This window comes from Fundulus heteroclitus, chromosome 15 (genome assembly GCF_011125445.2).
Source record: "Fundulus heteroclitus isolate FHET01 chromosome 15, MU-UCD_Fhet_4.1, whole genome shotgun sequence".
In the NCBI taxonomy this organism is placed as follows: Eukaryota; Metazoa; Chordata; class Actinopteri; order Cyprinodontiformes; family Fundulidae; genus Fundulus; species Fundulus heteroclitus.
In genome coordinates this window covers 7,618,852-7,634,578 of record NC_046375.1, presented here as the reverse complement: position 1 = coordinate 7,634,578, position 15,727 = coordinate 7,618,852, and the positions used below count along the sequence as shown (strand labels likewise).

General features: G+C 40.4%; 1 long non-coding RNA gene across 3 annotated transcripts; it reads left to right on the top strand.

Moving 5' to 3' along the window:
- Nucleotides 1–303: 303 nt before the first annotated feature.
- LOC110368920 lies at nt 304–15,727 on the top strand. Of its 3 annotated transcripts, none has more exons than XR_004932874.1 (3): nt 304–1,429; nt 3,189–3,242; nt 15,557–15,727. It is a non-coding gene; the product is annotated as an uncharacterized LOC110368920 (long non-coding RNA). The 3 variants fall into 3 exon arrangements; XR_002428534.2 differs by lacking the exon at nt 15,557–15,727 and adding an exon at nt 11,404–11,459 and having other exon boundaries at nt 304–1,358; XR_004932875.1 differs by lacking the exon at nt 15,557–15,727 and adding an exon at nt 11,404–11,459.

The following is a 15,727-nucleotide window of genomic DNA, read 5'->3' as shown; positions in this document are numbered from 1 at the left end:
TTTTTCACTGACTTAAATTTATAGCGATGCACCTGGGAGGAAAAAAAACACACAAAAAACAAACAGATTTTGATTAATGAATTGTGTGCAGAGATGTTTCAGACCCGTCAGACGTCATCTTCTGGTTTTTACCGCCTCTGTAACAGCCTGACAGGGGGTTTCCAGCTGAGGGTTGAGGACGACTATATTTAGCAGAAACAAATCGGTGGGGCGCAGTGAAAGTCAGATAAAAAAAAAAAAAAAATCATGTTCTAAATATACAGGGAAGTTTATCCTGGGAGTGTTGGCTGTGTGGGGGTGGAGGTGGTGGTGGGGGTGCACTTTGACAGATTACCAGGACAGGGACTGTTTACATTTAACAATAACAGCTCCATGGCTGAACTCATAGCAGCCCTGTGTTCCCTGAGCTCCTGCAGTCCGCTCAGACTTCGGCGCTCCTGTCGGCTCGGTCGTTTTGCCGGAGGAGCCGTGACTCATCGTCTCGGTCACCAAGGAGCGACTAAACATTGTCCAGCTGGCAATCGTGACGTTTCAACATTCGCTCACGCTTGCGGTGAATGAACTAAGCGAAGAAGTGGATATCAGATGCATATTTTTTTTGGATTTACATCAACCTCTTAATGAAGCGTGTCACGATGATCTCCAAAGCGGCGGATATTTTCACCCGGCCCGCAGTTGGATCTCGATTTAACTCTGACCTTAACCCAAAGGGGAACCGCATCATCCCCTTGGGGATTTTTGATGATGCCCCCTTATATTTATGCCATTCTCCTTTAACTGGGGTGCCTATTTGTGCCAGTTCTGAGGTCATAACCTAAACTACTACTGCTTCAACCATCAGGTTGTCTGGTGTCTCTGCTCCCCTCACCCTGTAAACCCAGCTGACCCAAATGAAAATATAAATAACGGTGACTTTCTCCACACCGGGTGGTAATCATGCCTAAATAGCAACAATTTCTAGGACAGTGGGATGGACATCTGATGCATGGCTGTGCAGAAGCCAGGACATTTTAGGTCTGAATGCTTTCTCCCACAGGAGGCTGAGGCTTTATCCTCCATTTGCAGCTGTCTTCAGGCATTCAAAGAGAACTGCTCTGGTTCAGTACAGCAATGCATCAGAACTGTCAGTGTATGAAAGAAAGATCTAGCCTATCGCTGCGAGTTTTAATGGAGGTTTGCATCCATGTTTTGTTGCATCTTCAGTTCAGACACACATGGAAACATTACTCACACTAACCCTTCAGCTTCTTCCCATATTACTCCACACAAGCTGCTGCAGCTGTCAGAAATGTAAAACGCTTCCCTTCCTGTGTGACAGAGGATGAATGTTGCCAGAGAAAAGTTTGCCCATAAACCAGGTGGGTAGAATAGCTAATTTGTTGCCTTTCCTGAGCAGTTTTGATGAACAGATGTTCTTTTTTTTTTTTGGGTAAGTAAAGAAAAATAAAACCTTAAAGTCTGCCTCCAGTAATAATTAAATACTTTTAAAAAAAAATGCCTTTGAACCTTGTTGTCTTCGCTGTGCAACTTAATGGCGGGATGATGAAACTGTCTGTAAATATGTACCAGTGACACCTTAATATGTAACATTTTGGTCCTGTCGTGTTGTATGGAAACTGAATGATCCTGCAAGTGTAAGGACATTTATTTACATGAAGAGTTATGTGTAATGTGTAAAATACGTTGTTAGGAGTAACTGCGAGCAAATCACATAGATTCCTCTGAAATCGTTAATGCTTGAATGCCAGCTTGATTTTGTTTTAAAGCACAAGTAGCCTCATTATTATTCATGGAGATAACTTTTAGTGGACTGAAATAATCTATTTGGTGTGTTCGACAAATGAGCCTCCCTAGGCTGAGAACAAACAGTCAAACTCTGGTAATGTTCTTTGTGTGTTAAAATCTTTAAAATGTGCTTTGTGATGTAAACATTCAAGGTTTCATTAAATATAAGAATACATTTTTAATTGGTTTCACCATATGTATTAAAATGAATGCCCCTTCTCCTGGTATCTCCGCCGAATGAAAGCACGCCAAGTGTCGGACCTTTGAAACTCGTGGAACACAATAGTTTAAATCCTGTTCACAAAAGAAAATCCTGTCTTTGAGACACTGCTTGAACCACTCAAGGACAGTTCCAGAGATTCCAGTCTGTCCGGATCTATAAAGTAAATCATTGTCTTCAGCAGTATCAAAGGTTACACTTATGTTTAGTAAAACCACCACTGAAGATATAGCAATATATGCAAAGGATACCTCCTAAACCTTTACACTATCATACTTTGTAAAGCACCTTGAGATGACAGATGTTGTAAGTTGGCGCTATATACATAAAATTGTATTGAATTGAATTATTTAGTGGTCATAAACATGATACTCTGTAGGGTTTTTACAATTTATATATATTTAACGCTATAGTTGGTAATCCTGTTCAGAAACACCTTTTGTTATACTGGGTGAAATAGTCCTTCCATCCTGAAAGTGTAATGTTCTGTTCTGGTTCATGTTGTTATTTTGGTTAAGTTAGCTTTCCTGCTTTAGGGTTTATTTCTGTTTCTAGTTTTGTTTTGTATTGGATTCATGTTTAGCCTGTTTACTGTTTTAGTTATCTGGTCTTCTTTATTAGTTTTTATTAAAGCTTGTGTTCTGTTCAGTCTTAGCCTTGTTTTCTATCTTGGGCTTTCTCTTTATCGTTATTTTGGCTCTGTAGTTGTTCATCTTAAGTTTCTGTCCCATCAGCCTCTCAGTCACTTCTTCTTCTTCTTCTTGATTTTATTGGCGGTTGGCAACAAACTTTAAGCAGCATTACCGCCACCTACTGGTATGGAGTGTGGTTCGAAATGGACTATCAACTTATATAAGTATTTGTATCTTCCTACTCCTACCTTTAATATATAATTTAACTAAATGAATTTCCTATTTATATATACCTACATACTGTCATCCATTTTTATATATATCTTTATAATCCACCCCCCTAGATCATGCACCCATTCACACACACACACCTATTTTAATCATATTCTTTGAAATAATTTAGTTTTCTTTAAATATTTAATAATTATTTGTATATGTTTACTCCCCGAATTCTCTCAGTCACTTTCCCTTCCTTGATCACTTTCACCTGTTCCTGGTTAATTAGTTTCTCCCTACTCACCTGTTTGCCTGTCTATTTATACCTGCCTCAGTTCTCTGCTCCTTGCTAGAACGTCATGTCTCATGTCCCAGTCCTCATTCATCCGGTAAGAGCTCTCCAGCATTCTGTATTCTCCCTGTCTTCCTGATTACTTAATCTGACCTGTTTGTCTGCCCAGTTCCTGTTAGTTTTTTTGGTTTTGTGCTTGGATGTCTGCTCTGTACCCAGCTTGGATTGTTTTTGCCTGCCTGCCTGGCATCATCACTTCAATAAATCCTGTTAAACATTACCTCAAGTGTCTGGCTGAATAATGGGGTTAATCTGCTCCTCAGTCTAAGCAAATCATTACAGAAAGTAGTCAATACATTTTGTATTCACAAAAAAAGAGGTTAAGAAATTCAATCTCTGTGGGAGCTGCAGTCCTGGAAAAACTGACCGATTCTGTCATTTACACCAAAGAGCAGAGATTGGTCAGAGTTTTGGTCCTGCCCTCATCCCCCTCTGTCCCTCGAGTTCCCGGGGTATCGCCTTATCTATTGGTTGTCCCACAATCATTCTGACGTGCTCACGTAACGCCAGTGTGTGTGCATGTTCCTTGTTAGTTTCCGCTTGCTAGCTGCCCATCCGCACTTCTAGTGTTTATGTACCCTGTTAGCTTAGCTGTTAGCTTCGGTGTTAGCCGTTCATTTGTAGCGCCGCTACTCTCACCGTATACTTTGAAAATGTCTGAGAGTCGCAAGATGCAAACTGCACTCAAGTTTATGAGAAGAGGAAGGCCTCAGTAGAAAGACATAAGACCAGAGTGGATTTGGGAGAATATTTCACATAATCCCCTTGAAAAGTGGAACAGCAGGTAAAACGGTCTTGCACATGCGCTGTTATTCAAGAAGGGGGAAAATCGACGACTCCAGCTTTAAGACCTTGTTGGTCCACAATTCATAACCAAAACTGTTCTTTTGTCACAATCCTTTAGGTGTTTGAGTATTTATGTTTTAGTTTGCTCCCTTATGATCTCCAGTTGCTTCCATTTTAGTACATACGTGGATTAGGTTCTTAGTTCATGCTTGTGTTCTTTTTACATTTTGTATTATTTCTGTTAGATTTGTTCCTTGTGATTTCCGGTTCAGTTCCTGTTTAAGACACTCCTCAGCTCAGCTCCTTTGTCTTCAATAGTTTCAGCTGTTCCTCATCTCCACCTGATTGCTCACACCTGTAGCCCATGCCATTCACCACACCTGCACTCAGTATATAGGCTTGCTAGATTTTTATTTTCTGTTGATTTCATGCTCCCTGTTGCTGTTGCCTGATTTTTTTTTTTCCATTGTTCTTTTCGCGTGGGTCGTCAGTCTGCCCTGTTTTCTGTCTTTCTTCTTGTCGATGTTTGATTTTGCTATATGGGCTTTCTATTGAATTCTCCTTTCTCAAGCCTCACGAAACATGACATCTTTATAAAACATGTAAAGCAATAAAGCAATCCTTCTGGTTCATCTTATATATCTTATATATAAAAATTGCTACAACATACCGTATTTCAGGTTCCTGGTAGAGAGCTGAATATTAGAATTGGGTAAAACTTAGCTAAGAGCAGCTAAGTGCTCTCCATGAGTCCCCAGCCGTGAAGAACGTGTAAAGCTGTTTTAAACCTAAAACTTGTGTAGGTGAACGTGATTTGACAATTTCTACAAACGTTTACTCGTAAAAACTGATCATGCTTCTGTAGTTTTGAGAGCACACACCTTTTGGTGTTGTTCTGAAAGTTGGAAGCATGACTCCACTGTCTGAGGGGAGCAAGCATTCGAAAAGATTTTAAACATTAGGTTATATTTAGTGATGCACCGATACCGATACCAGTATCGGACGGGGCTCCGATCCAGCACTAAAATTGTGGTATCGGTATCGGCGATTACCAACAAATAGGGCATCGATACCATTTGGATGTTTGTATGTCACTTGAACGCAGACTTCTCTCTCCCGACTAGTATTATACATGTTATATAAGTTCATGAAAGTTGCACTATTTTGGCATTTGAGAGCCAAAACTCAGGATTTAAAAGAGATTATTCAATTATTAATGTAATTTTACTGTTGCACTACTATTATACATGTTATTATTTCACGAATGTTGCACTGTTTTGGCCTTTGAGAGCCAAAAGTTTCTTCAACTATTGTCACCCATTCCATGGAGGCAATAAAAAGTTCTACTACCCTGAGTAGTATGCAGTTCTTCATATATACACTCACACATCAATTTCAAACAGATGGTATCGGTATGGTATCAGCCAATACTGCACAGCCAGGTATCAGGTATCGGTATTGGGGCCAAAAAATGGCATCGGCGCAACACTAGTTATAATTTAGGTTTTCAGTGGTTAAAATGAATAATTCACTGGAATAGTTGTTAGAATCGGTCGTGTTGCCACCATGTGTCAGTACCTCATTGGCAATGTTTGCGTGTGTCAACTAGAAATTTAGAGGCTGTAAGTCTGGGCAACGGCCGGGTAATTTTTGGACTGGTATCTTAAAAGCTTTTGGGAACCACTGGTTTAGAATATCTTCATTATCTTTGAACCTCTACCCCCCAGTAGAGCAGCAGCTGACATTTGGCTAATGACGTGGACGTTTCATGCTGAGACACAGAGATCAAACTCTACCTACTGATTTTCTGTCACTGTGGGGCTTAAGGTTTTGGATATTGATGTTAAATCTTAGGATTTCCTAGGACATGAAAATATCCGTAGAATGTTCTGTGTAAAAAAGCTTGTGAAGTGAAATAAATAATAAAAAGAATAGGGTCCTAAATACAGAAACCTGTTATTATGTTATTTAACTAACTGAATTGAACATATCAACACACAACAAGTGATAATGATGAGATCCTCGTTGTTGTTTTTTTTTCCATCCTCTTTATCTGAGTCTCCACGAGCAAAGTATAATTCCCCTTCCTCCTCTGTGTTCACATTCTGATAAGGTGGAAGCCCACAATGCAGCAAAGTTGATGAGTATGCAAATGACTGGAGTTAAAGAGAAAGAACAAAGTGTCGAACTGAAAGCACAGAGGCAGTGGTGGAGAATGATACGTGTCATTTGGTGATGTCATGCCTCCAAACGTCCAGGGTGGCAGCGGCGGCGGTAACAGCCTGAGTCAGAGGATGACATCAACGCAACAAGCTGTCAGACAGGTTGCAAAAGGGCTTAGTCCCACAGTCCCATTGTTTGCTGGTTAATGCTGTTATTCAGCCTGCTAAGGGCCTTAACATTTGTTAATCTGACCTAACACACAGTTTAACACAGCACAAAGACACACAAAACCGCTAATTTAAAGGCTAGCGCAGGGAAAGGCCAGCAACGAAATGTCAGCTTGTGGTACACTATCGCAGCCTTTTCAATGCAAACGAAGAAGCGGAAATAAAGGTTTACGAGCCAGCGGTTTTGCCTGAGGTAGTAAAGCTTAAATTAGCTACCTCATTATAAAACTATGTCTTTATTTATGGATAATGTTCATCATTTGCATTTGCCTATTTTCGGAAAACAACCGGTTCAAAGTGAGATTTTATTTATAGAGCATTTTCAGTACAAATAAATGTAACATAAAGTGATTCACAGAAGAATAAAATGCAATGCGAATGACCAACACACCAGAAAAAAAATTATTGAAATACATTGATAATCAGAAATTATATTCAACAACAATAAATAACAATAAATTACAGAAAATGTAGAACTAAGGAAAAATAATAGCCACTGTAAATAAGACAACACCAGAGGCAGATATAGATCAAATAAAAATATTGCAATTCTAAAACACCAAAAACAGTATTATATACTATTTATAATGACAAAGAATTAGAGATAGACATAAAATTACATTTGATTTACGATTAAATCTACACTAGTGGTACCAAATGTGATTAAAATATTAAATAATATGAAAGGCATTCAGATTAAATGCAATAGAACTAAATAAATTACTAAAGAATATGTAAGAACTGATGTAAATAAAACACAAAACTGATTTGAAGTAAACGCCAGGCCAAACGTTTTTTTAATTTGCTTTAAAAATCCCTTTTAGCTGACCTCAGGTCCTCAAGAAGTTCCAGAAGGCAGAGCCATAACAAAACCATGACGCCTCACTGTGTAGTTTCATTTTATCTAGATACCAAAGAAATACCTTTCTGAGAAGCTTTCAGGGTCATGTTTGTCAGGTAAGAGCCAGTCAGCTATTAGGTTGGACTGTAACTGTTATTACCTTTCAAAATCAATGAAAGCACCTTAAAATCAAGTCTAACAGACACAGTTAGTCAGTGCAGATTCTTTGGTGAGTTATACAAGTATGGTCTGAGCTAGGAAATGACTTGAGGAAACAAAGGATGCTACAGTGTAGGCTGGAGGCACAACCAGTGAGTGAATAGCAATCTAACAAAGGAATATTGCAGGTGGGACAGCTGGATCTCTTCAACCAAGGTGGACATTTCCCCTGCTTTGTGAAAGGTGTGCAATTTTTTAAATACAATATTAGATTTTTTAAGTATGTTTAAGTATGGGTGTGAGTTTGGAGGAGGACCCAGGCGCCAACTGGAGCATTGGCTGAACATATTGTGTTATAAAAGGACCGAGAACTTACAGGAGGGCACAAGGGAAACAGGATGAGGAACATGGGCAGCACAGTGGGAAGTGTAACAGGGGGATCCGGTGGAGAACAATAACCAACAAAGAACTTAAATACCCAGGAACATTTAGAGAATAACAGTGGATGCTGGTGCGTGACTCAGAGGATGATGCGGAGCAGCTAGTAGAAGGTAAGCGAGGAGACCAATTAACACGAGGAGATTTACAGACACACACAAAAACCCTAAACCCAGGAGAAAAGGCAAATACTAACCTATAAGAGGAAAAAAAACTAGAATATACAGGGAATGGAACACAAGTGCAAACTAAGAAATAAGGCACAAAGGAGCAACTAATAAGGCAAGAATATGGAACATGATGAACAACAGTGAATAGATGAGACAAAACATGAATAAAAAACAAAAAGTAACAGAATACTAAATCAAAAAGATGGTCCTAGACCAGGTAAAACCACTGGGGCAGTGATTTCTTATTGTAGACTAGCGGGGCGCATATGCACGCTTTGCTTCAAATACCTGCATTTGAGCTTCTGCAGAATGGGGGGAGTTTCCTAATATTGAACACAATGTCTGAACCAAGAGGGGATTTCAAGACCCAAGAGAGGCTCCTGTGGAAGCGTTGGGTTGTTTCAAGTTAGTAAATCTGGAACAAAAGGAAACAAGAAATCTAACACCAGGAAAATAGCGAAAAGGTTTGCTGGCTTACAGCTGCAAAGATAGACAATCGGTCAGCCCTGGGTTCACTTACACAATATCATTGTAAGAGTTTTGGTTATCTTACTGATTACATGTTTTAAAAACGTGATCAGGTTGTGAATATCTCTTGTGAATATTACATCTGGGGGGGGCATGTCTTTTGTCTAACACAGGCCTTCTAAATCACTCTAAATGTGATAACAGCAGCCCCTGCTGTTCGGTATGTACCTTCCGTCAGCAGTATGAAGAATAATACTATTAATAAACTCTTTAAGCAAGTACAAAACTTAATGTAACTGAAGTTTGTCTTTGACATTGATGGCTTGAAATTATGTTTGCCATATGAGATTCATAGTTAGTTAAAAGTTGAATACAGGTATAAGTGGGGCTAAAAGCCATTTATATTGTTGTTAATGTTATATAGTTAAAAAAAAGTGTCCATGTTGAAACATTCCAGTTGTTAGAAAGTATTGTTATATGTTAGAAATGAACCCATATACATCTTATAAATTTTACAAGGGATCCTGGATAACCTTCAGAATGACAGCTCTAAAAACAGATAACAATAAAAGTTACATTTTTTACCCTTTTGTTGGGGTGGGGGGGTTCTCAGAATGGGACAACCATTTGCCCCATCCTGAGAACATCTACTAAAATAAAAACCTCTATTTTCTGGTCATTATTATATTAAATTGGTGAAGTAAAATGGAGAAAACTGATAATTCTGTAATATTAAACATAACCAAAACGGTTTTTTTAAAGGCGACATATCATACAAAATCCACTTTTTTAGCCCTTAAATACTTTTTTTGGTGTAATTGGAGTCTCTAGAAGTGCCGAAAATTTTAATGTAGTTTCTTTAGTTGTTGTGTAGATATCTTTATATTCTTTTTGGTCATATTTTTTAAGCTGGTCAGTTTTTTCTGTTTTCTATTTTGTTTGTTGAAACAACAACATCACAGTATTTGCTGCAGAGCTGCTAAACAAGATCCTGGACTTCCTGCTTACCAGTCATACAAATCCACCATTTTTATTTTGTACTCCGAGCGGAAGGATGTTGAAGCTACAAGTGGATAATTCATCTGTTGTTTACAACACCATCCCACAATATGCTCCAAAAAATGACCGATCGAAGGGAAGTGGAATGCTCTGCAACCTCGACTGGGGCAGGGCCTGAAGCGCCTCCTTTAGATTTAAAGAGACAGCACCAAAACGAGTTGCTTTAAAATGCACCTCAGAACAGGGATAAAAAGGAGGAACATCATAATAAATTAAAGAGGAATTCAGACTAAAGCATTGATGTTCCACTTTATGTAGACCACAACTGAAGGATTTTAATGTGAAAGGGAATAACTAAAAAGCATTATGTGTACCCTTTAAGTTGTCTTACACTTTTCCCCAACATTGAGTTCAAATCATTCAGTTTACTTAACCAGGGAAAACAATGGCCCATTAATTACAACATTGTAATTTCCTTTGTTTTACAAAGCCGGAACGTTTATATGCACACAAAAAAATCCTTTTAATCCTGTGTCTGTGACTGAAGCTCCTCCGAGATCATATCCACACTGCTTCAAGCCACTTGCATGACACAGATCTGGTGAGCTTTTATTCTTTGTGGTTCACGATTAGCTCAAACAGCGTTAAAAGCTTTTTCAATGATCAATTAGGTGACCCCGTTAGCCTTTACGCCTTAAATATCTGCCGTGACAGATTTTAGCTGATGACAACCACTGCATCAGCATCACCTGGCAACCTGCAGACGCACCGGCGGGTGAGGGGAAATCGGAGAGAGAGACGAATGAGTAAAGGCGGAAATACAAAGACAAGACTGACTGATTGGTCACCCACTCCAGCCCCCGCGGTCAGTCCAAAAAGCATCGGGCTCTGCGGTGTTTTCCAACCACTGAGAGTGCCTCCCCCGTGCGGGCCGTGTTTGCTGACAAAAACAAGGCTTCGTTAGGTCAGCCAGACGTTGTTGTTTAGTGGTTTTTGTTCATTACAAAGAAATACAGATGAGTCAGTGGGCTCATACAGTACACACTCACATGAGTCATTGTGATCTAACCTGCAGCTTTCTGGAGAACGGCTCAGCTCGGATACCTACCTGGTATCACATCAGCAAGGGTGCAACAAGTGCAGCGTAAACAGTGCTGGTGAATGATATCACCGGCCAAACAGAATAAGTATCCATTTAGCGCCGATGAAGCAAAACGGAAACCAAATTAGAGGTCAAAATCTAAGATTACATGTTTCCTGAAAACTGCTGACGTGATGCCTCTGTGTAAAGTAACGGCACTCATCTGTATGGCAGGAGAGGACCAGACTAAAAAGATGACATCATGTAAATGTTTTTTTTTTCTAATAAAAGCAGGTAAAATTAAACAGAAACGGAGAATTGCTTTACTACTTTAATCCATAGTTTAGATGTATATTTTTATATCTTAGATGCGATCTTCAGGACAGTAACCCCAGGAAGACAAGAGCAGCAACTCTTGTTCAGTTTTTTTTTTCAAACCAAGCACGAAACTGCCATAGGAAAATCTATTTCTAAGCTAAGTTTAGCTTTTTCATTATTGGGGATATGGCAAAAAAATATTTAGAGGAAAACAGTTCATGTTCTCTCTGCCTGGGGAAGGGAAATCTTTGATGGTTTAATGGTCTACACTACCTGACATACAAAACAAAACACAGTTTCAGAAAACAATAGACTTCATTCTGATGACCTGCTTTAAATCATGGTTGAGAAATGGTCTTAAATGTGTCTTTGAATGGCATCTGGTATTTCTACTTTTTGTTGTTGTTGAAACGTTTGGCACGTTTCTTGACTTCATTGCTTATAGATGCTGTCAAGTAGACTTTTCGATTATTATCTTAATTATTATATGTACTTATTATTATTATTATATTATACCCTGTATTATATTATATACCCATTTATTTCAGGTTTTCATTGTGCTGTTTATTGAACTGTTGACCGATGGAGATGGACACCGGACACCCTTGACCCCGAAAGAGTAAAGTATGTATTAAAGATGGATGGATCTGTTCAACTGACTAATTTGCCAATAATTTGCCAAACAAAATATAATTTAAAAAGGAAGCAATACAGAATTGCCCCACATTTACTTTCAAGTATCGTTCCATCAACTCCAACAGCTTCCCTGTACATGTCAGGGCCATCAGTTTAAAGGAGGCTAAATACATATGTATTCCTCACTTTTGAGATGTTTATTTGTGAATAATTAAACGTTGAAAACCATGTCTCATTTCCCTTCTGCTTAACTGTAATGCAGTGTTGGTCAGTCGCATAGTGGTTAGAGCAGTGCGCTTGCGCTCTGAGAAGGTTGCAGGTACCCGGTTCGATCCCCACTGCCTGCACTCTGGGTCCCTGAGCAAGACCCTTAAGACAAGGCAAGGCAAATTTATTTGTATAGTACATTTCAGTACAGAGACAATGCAAAGTGCTTTACATGATTAAAATACAGGGGGGGAAAAACACAATAAAAGCAAGTAGGAATAAAATGTAGAAACAAAATAGGACATGGAAAAATAGAAACTAAAAGCAAACACTAAAAACAGTTGAACTATAAAGCGGAACTAATGATGTTTCAGTAAAACAGTTTAACTAGAACAGTCGAAGGCAATCCTAAACAAATGTGTTTTTAATCTTGATTTAAAGGAACTCATGCTTTCTGCACTTTTACAGTTTTCTGGAAGTTTGTTCCAGATAAGTGGAGTATAGGAGCTAAATGCTGCTTCTTAACCCCAGATTGCTCCCCAGGCGCCACATAGTGGCAGCCCCCTGCACCCCAAAGGGATGGGTTAAGCTGCAGAAGTGAATTTCTCCATTGCGAGATCAATAAAGTTCAATTATTATTATTATTATTCTCAGACAGTAGACATATTGAGACATATTCTCATTTAATCATTCTTTGCATGTCCATTCATTCAGTACTTTCATCACGTCTCACTAACATCTGCTTCCCGCGTCCCGAAACCCCTCAACACGGTGCCGCTCAAAAGTTTCGATCTTCCTCAACTTGGAAGTTGGTCCCTGGCAACAATCGTGTTACGTTTCATCCCTTCGATGTCGACTCATTTCAATCCATTCCTTGCAGCTTTCATGGAGAGAAAACGCGTTTTTTATATTACCACCTCAACACAACAGCAGCAGCAAGGACTCGTCTTATATTCCCAGCAGCGTGCCACTTGGCTTTGTTAAAACTTTCTCTCCCTGATGTGACACAGATGTACTGTCACAACTGTCACCCACGTCTTAATAATTGATGCCTGCCCAGAACCCCCCCACTACACCCCCCACCCCCACCCAAGGCTTCTTGAACGCTCTGGCTTTTATTTTCCACTTGTGCTCCACTTGGCTGGCCTCCATGCAGCCTTAAGGGAAGTCACATTTGGATTGCAATTTATCACACTGGGCCACTCAAGAAATTAAATCCCCCACCCTGAGGCCTTCAGGTGAACGCTCGGCTGGTCAAGGCGCTTTGCATGTCAGAGTCATCACAACGCTGTTTGCATGCGAAGATTCCAGGAATGCGTTCCCCGAGCAGCCGTCCTGCTTAAGTCGTTGTCCGCTCGGGGTTGGACGCCGAGGCATGCGGAGGAATAAGCCGTTTGTTCCAGGGCTAGGATTTTTTGCTTCGTGCCTGATAAGTAGAGCCATCTCAGAAGTCAAGAGGATCAGTTGGTGTTCGCCAGCTTGATTCTTTCTCACAGCTGGCACACGTCACACACACACAAAAGCTCCGGGTCCCCTGGCAAATACACAGCTGAGCAGAAATCAGCTCACTTTTTTTTCTTTTTATTCCTCCTGATTTATTATTGAAAGCTATTTTTGCAGCTGCACTCTGAGAACAAAGGTACTGCAGTTGTCACTTTCAACTTCACAGACAGAATGGGGAGGAAATTACCCGAGAATATAAATTTTTCTTCTTTACCTCCAGGATGTTTAACAAAAAAATAAAAAAAATGACACCTCTGGCATTTTTGTCTTGGTTTTGGAAAAACAAGTACATTAAATCGTGGTATACGAGCAAGCCACCACAGGTTCGGAAAGCACCGTTTACTCGCTGAATGCAGAGCACCAAAATCATCTTTAAAAAGTATATAAGACTTAGAGCTGAATTTTGTGGGATTTGCATTCATGCATTTTTTAAATCCCTTTTATTTATTTGTTTGATCTTCATGTTGTGACTGCAGCCTCCTGTCTTATCTCCCTCCAGCTTGTAGGATGCTGCACTGGTGAACACATCAGTATGTTAAGTCCAAATTGCATGGCCGAGTTATCACAGTTTCTCTCCGTTAGTTATTTATTTTTCTCCCCACCCGCCTAACCCCTCAACGCACTCACACAAATGTCGTGCAGAGCTGCTGAGGTTTTACACAATGTCGCTCGCTGCGGAAAGCCCGGATTTCAGGTTACAAATCCTCGGAGCCCCGCAGACCAACCAAGCGAGACCCTGCATGGGGCCAGCTGCTCGGTGTATCTGTCCCTCTGCAGGAGGAGCGGGAGCGAAGGTGTGAAAGAGGAGAAAAACTCGGTTTCTGTGGAATCTTGAGAGGAAAGAATCATCCGAAGCGTTTGTAGACGTGGGGCAAAGGACCAAAGCCTTCCTTGGAATGCTGTTTTTCTTAGCAGAAAAAATGCATTCAGTCTGCAAACCGACGACTAACTAAGGACTAACAACACAAACATACAGTGCAATTGTGCTTCATCAAAAACCAGAAACTGAGGGTCAGTGCCTCCAAATCCAAGGCCATGATCTTGAGTCGGGTCGGGGAGGATGTCCTGACCCAAGTGGTGGAGTTTAAGTATCTCCAGGTCGTTCACCAATGAGGGGGAAAATGAACGAGAGATCGATTGGCGGATTGGTGCTGCGTCTGCAGTGAAGAGGACTCTGTACCGGTCTGTCGTGGTGGAGAGAGAAGCTCTCGATTTACCGGTCGATCTACGTTCCCACCCTCATCTATGGTCGTGAGATTTGGGTCGTGACCGAAAGAACGAGATCCCGGATACAAGCGGCACTACAAGTAGTGTGTCTGGGCTCTCCCTTAGAGATAGGGTGAGGAGCTCAGTCATCCAGGGAGGACTCAGAGTAGAGCCGCTGCTTCTCTGGGCCTCCCTACTTAGGCTGCTACCCCTGTGACCGGATCCTGGATAAGGGGAAGAAGGAAAAACATGTTTTATTGGAATTTTATGTGATGGGACAAAGCAGCATAATTGGAATTAGTACAAAGAAAAGGATAGAAGGTTTTCAATTTCCCTCGGAAATGAAAATCTACCCATGTTTTTCTATTCAGACACCTTTTCCCATTCTTTGCTAATTTAGCTAAAGCTCAGTCAGATTTGAGTGTCTTCTTTTTTTTTTAAACAGATTCTCAGTAGGCCATTTTATCGTGCTATGATCTGGACCATCCCACTCTAGCTGTATATTTAGGGTCATTGCCCTGCTGGGTTTGCGTCTCTATCAGATTTACTTCCTGAACTACTCTGTATTTTGCTCCATCTATTTTCTTGGTCCCTGCTGAAGAAAATATTCCGCATAGCACGATGCCACCACCACCATGTTTCATCATGAGGAGGGTGCCTTAAAGCGCGATGTGCAGTGTTAGTCAAAAAATTAAGTTTTGGTCCCATCTCTGCAAAGCACCATCTCCTATTATAATTGTCCTGTCAATGGATTCTCCCACCAGCGCTGAGGATCCCGGGAGCTCCTCCAGAGCAACCATTGGCCAGCCTGTCTGTTTAGGCAAACAGCCATAGGTGGATGATGTTGATATCGTTTGACGTTGAGGAAAACTCTTCCTGTTTACAAATGGATTGATCTGTGCCTTTAAAATGTCTAAAGCTTTGGATGTTGGTTTATAACCTAATCTTGCTTTAAACTTATCCAGAACATTACCCCCGTTGTCCTTGGTCATTGTGGTGCTGTTTGTTTGCTGATGTTTTCTAACAAACTCTTCAGGCCTTCACAGACCAGCTGTATTAAAAAGATGAAAATACAGACATGTCGATACTGCAGCGTACGTGTCACCAATCTTGACGTTAGGATGAATGTGTCTTCTTCAGCCTATGCAGATTGGAAACCGATCGAACCAGTGAAACTAGTGGAGCTGCTAGTTCACTGGAAGCAGCCCTGTGACTCCACCCTCCGCTACGCCTGGACTCTCAGCACATGTCCTCTAAAATTTCCCATTACTTGTAAAACCAGAAAATCAGAGAAGCCTGCCTCTCAAATAGTCTGTTGTG